Source organism: Oreochromis niloticus, linkage group LG7, assembly GCF_001858045.2.
Source record: "Oreochromis niloticus isolate F11D_XX linkage group LG7, O_niloticus_UMD_NMBU, whole genome shotgun sequence".
NCBI classification, from domain to species: Eukaryota; Metazoa; Chordata; class Actinopteri; order Cichliformes; family Cichlidae; genus Oreochromis; species Oreochromis niloticus.
In genome coordinates, this window is record NC_031972.2 from 907,372 (window position 1) to 911,983 (window position 4,612).

The 4,612-nt window shown below is 44.5% G+C and overlaps 1 long non-coding RNA gene across 1 annotated transcript; it reads right to left on the bottom strand.

The window, feature by feature from the left end:
• Positions 1-435: 435 nt before the first annotated feature.
• On the bottom strand, positions 436-2,593 carry LOC109203004 (uncharacterized). The gene is made up of 2 exons (XR_002062976.2): positions 2,411-2,593; positions 436-761 (listed from the first exon to the last, which is right to left on the bottom strand). It is a non-coding gene; the product is annotated as an uncharacterized LOC109203004 (long non-coding RNA).
• Positions 2,594-4,612: the final 2,019 nt, after the last annotated feature.

Below are 4,612 nucleotides of genomic sequence, written 5' to 3' on the forward strand. Positions count from 1 at the left end.
CCTCTGACAATGAACAAATGGTTTCCTCACCGCAGACTGAAGGTTCGGGGTTTGTTCTTTGTTTTGTTTTTGGTTTATTTACCGTAAAATTCATAGTTGGAGAAGATCCAAGCTGGAGGAAATAATAAGAACACAGAAATGATGTTGCATGCATCACAGTTTAACCATCCCAACCATTTCTGCCATTTCCTTTGGCACAGCCAGCCAGATTACAACAAAATCAGCCTCTGAGCCAGCTCATATTTGCTGTTTGATCTTCACAGCAAATATGTCTGGCACAACTTCACCTACTTCCAAGGAGCATGGAGAGGATGAAACAATTCACAATGCAGGAACTCCAGCAACACTTAAGGGAAGAGGAACTTTATTGACTGACCAACGTGTTTCGGCTTGTGGCCTTCATCAGGGTCACAAGCCCTGATGACAAAGTTTGAAAAGCAGAACTTGACATCACCAGCAGCTGAAAACAGGGGAACTCTTAAACACGGTGACGTAACCATGGCGATGATGTCTGTCAGCGTGTTGGTGTTGAAGTCCAGATGCTCATGGCTGCAGCAGCTCCATGCGGTCCCTCTCTGCTCGGCTCTCGGAGCGGGAATATTTAGCCTCTGTTCAAACAACAGGAAGTGCTCCCAGCGTCACCCAGAAACCACCAAACACGCCATCAGAGAGCAGCGCGGACCACCTGCTGACCGACGTCTGCTGCTGCTGGAGCTCTCGGTGTCCGAGGAGCTCGTCCTCTCGTAGCGCTCCTTCCCCTCCTGCAGCAGACGACATGCACGTGTTTCAGTCTAAAGAACAGATTCTTTTCATCGATGTTTCACAAACAGCTGCCTGCTTCACAAAGAGCAGCAGTGATTGTTGGTGGGACAGTAGTTTTGAAGAATGTTTCTCTCAGACACAGAAATGAATGTGAAAGTTTACTCTCTAACCTGAAGCCGGATGCTCATTTTTTGCTTGTCACGTGATGCTCACACTGTGACTCTAACAGACCTTCAGTCTCTGCTCAGAGCGACAGGACAACCATCACATACTGAGGATCCATCAGCATCAGACCAGAGCAGAAACCCTGCTTTCATGCTGCTCACACTGACGACACCACAACACAAACACACAACTCCTGCTGTTTCCTAGCAGACATTGGTTCACGGGTGTGATCTGCTGATTCTGAATGTCTGACTCTGTTTTATTGAGCTGCAGGGAGGCTGATGTTCACTCTCTAATCTTAGGCAGAATATCCAGTGACGAGCAGCTTCTGTACTTCCTGTTTCACTGACTTCATTATTTTGGAAGAATAGATTATATCTGAGGAAACCTGCTGTAAACTGCAGTATGTGAACTTAATAAAGAATGAAAATAGAGATTTTCCATTATTAAAATATGTAAAAGGACCCTGATGTGTGAGTTACATCTATTGTTATATCTTACAGCGATTAGTTTTCTCTGAAATGTAAAAAGAAGAAACAAACAGGTACTCAGCCTCTGTCTGTTCTCACCTTCTGTCAACGCATTTCGGGCAGTTTGTCCATTCTGCGCTCCAGATGGGTTGGTTGTGTTAAATTTTTTTTATTGTGTTAATCGTGGTGACGGCGTTAACGTCGACAGCCCTACAACGAACACAAAAACTGATTTGTTTGTTAGACATTTGCGTACTCTCTCTCTGTATATAAAATATTTATCTGGTTGAATTCAGTCTGGTTCCAACAACAGTTTTCACAATGACATATGTTAATGTACAATCCTTAATATGGGGTGTGTGTGTGTGTGTGTGTGTGTGTGTGTGTGTGTGTGTCGGGTGGGTGGGGGTAGCGGCAGAGGTAGTGTTCGCTCAGGACACCAAACAGGCTAGGACCACCCCTGGTCATAACTCTCAGACCAAAAATGACCTTTAAACATCCAGATGAAACAAACATTTCAAAACAAACTTTGATGCAATTTTGACCCAATTTTTGCCTGAATTTAAACAAAATTTCTAGATATGAAGAAATTGTTTTATTTAATGCAAATACCATTTACACGAGTCGACCATCTAAAAGGAGCCATGTTCTGGGTCTTTGTCCCCGTCAGAGACTCATTTCCACTCATTACCAGCTACATTAAACTGTCAATTTGATTTTAGCTAAAGTCTAAACAATTATTTATTCTCCACTAAACAAGCTTGTTTACATTTTCCTGGGTTCACTCACACTGGACTCAGAAGTCACTGCAGACGATGACTGAAAGTGAACCAAGTAATTCTAAACTCTGAGCTTTAAGTGTGCACGGCCTGAATGACCCATCAGGGTCAAAGATGTGCAAAGACATGAAGGTGAAACTGCTGAATGGCAGTATAAATACTGGGTTATTATTATAAAGGTCAGTGGCAATAAAATCACATGCTCTGCTTTCTAATGAACTACATGGTACTCACCTTGTGTTCCTCTCCCGGTGTCCATGTCTATATACAACACTCCTGGAAATCACAGGGGCAGCGTTAGTGCCATCCACAGTAAACACACACTCGAATATTTGGCTTCTTGTTGCATCAACTGGAGCTCAGCCCTTCAGTTAAATAGCTCCCTGTGAGGCTGGTCAGCAGCAGGTGAGTGTGATTGCCCCTCAGGTGAGGCTGGCCTCATGGCGGGAAAACACACTTCAGACCTGGTATCCCAGGGAAACCAGGTCACTAATACACACGCATACACACAAACAAGCAGAGGAAACGAGGCACCGGGAGAGAACAACAACAACAATACACAGGCGTGGCAGGTCACCCGGTGAGGACCATGACAACAGCTCAGCAGGGATCTCACTGAGGATATTGTGACTTGGTCACAGCTTGATGTCAGAAGTCTGTCTGCAGGAACAATCGGAAGGTAGAGCAGCTCGCACGAATGATCTGTGAGTGACTGTTCTTGATACTTGGAGCGTGCATAGACCAAAGCAGTGCAAGAACATCTGCAACACTTAACGAAGGCACTGTGAGAGCCTGCTCGCAGAGTCTGAAAGTGCTGCTCCATTTTCCTTTTACAGTTTTTCCCGGCGTCATGTGGAACTCGCTGAAGTTTTCCTGCTCTTTGTGCTGATGGAGGGTGAAAGAGCTTCTTTTGTTTCCCAAGGCTGCATCCACATTCAAAGCACTTGTGGACTTTCCAGGCTCTGGTTACCTAGGTAACCTTCCAGTGTCTTTATTACCGGATCATGGGTCAAGCAAGCAGCTGCCAGCTTCAAACCGATGTTCACCAAGCGAGACGAGATGGTTTCAGAACTTGACCTTGTTCCAATTAACCAATTAAACCTCAAAGGAAGCGCAGGAGTTTGATGTGCTGCGTGGAGAGCAGCCGACTAACCCGGACTGACTGACTTCCAGGATCATAGTTAAACCACACCCAGCTTCCAGGTTGTCATAGGTTCTTATTTTCCCATTCTGCTGTGGCTCCCAGCTGTTAGCCCCTCTCCTAATTACCTATCAGAAATGATTCCCCCGTCTCCTTTTCCCTTTGTCGCATCATCCAACTTCCTGTTTCCTGTAGATTGTTTCCCCTACCTGTTTATTGTGCCTCCTTTGTTGTATGGTTTTTGTTTGTCCTCTTAATAGAATATCGCGACATTGATATCTGCCTATAATCTGCATTTAGGGTCCTCAGTCTGTATTCAATGGGACAGGTGTAGGTTTCTGACAGACTGAGGGTTTAAACAGGTGCATGATTGTTTTGGTTGGTGGATGTAAGCAGTAGAAAGGAAATAGTTCCTGTATGAAAATGAACATTATAGCTTTATATAACATTATATCTTTATTATATTCAAGAGAAGGCAGACATCAGTTTCTTTAATTGAAGCTTTGTTTAGCAGTGCTGCATCGCAGGAAAAACACTGCTCAGAGAAGCACTTCTGTAAACAAGGTCAAAAATGGAGACAGGATAAAGCAGAGAAGGAACCGTGCCCAGGAGGTTGGTATGCTTCCACATCATCTCACTTCTAACAACTTTGTTCTTGGATTTGGAAGACAGATGCTTCTTAAGCACAGTGGACGGGGTTCTGTCTGGCTATGATTGTTCTGGGTCAGTCCTCCAGTGACTGCAGTATAATATACGGCGCTGTGTAGCGTCCTGAGACATAAAGTTTTGGGCAGCGCATGACAGCAAAACTTTATCCTCAGCTGATTGTGCAGTCTGCTGGAAGCACACCTGGAAATCCAGAACTTGCTCACTTTAGTATAAATTTGGGAGTGCTGTCAGTGAATCTCTCATTAGCAAACACATTTTAAATGCCTCGCGGAAACTTTAGCCAGCTGCTGATCTTGGGTGTTGTGAACATTATATCAAATTCATCTGCAAACTCTTCTCGTTAGAGGTTATGCCGTCTGCTGTCTACCTTCTGATGTGGACTTTTGGAGGGTTTGCTCTTCTCCGTATTAAAAGTAGCTGCTAAAGGAAGTGAAAAGTGAGAATATGTGAGGGAGAGGATCTGAGCCAGGCCGCTCGACTTCTACTTCACCACCGATGAGCTCTCTCAGGAGACAAAGACCAGAGCATGTAACTAATATAATTAGGCTTAAAACCTCCAGTTTTACCTGTCAGTTCTCCTCGTAGCGCTCTAAGAGGAAAAGTGAAAGGTCTCTCTGACTGTCCCT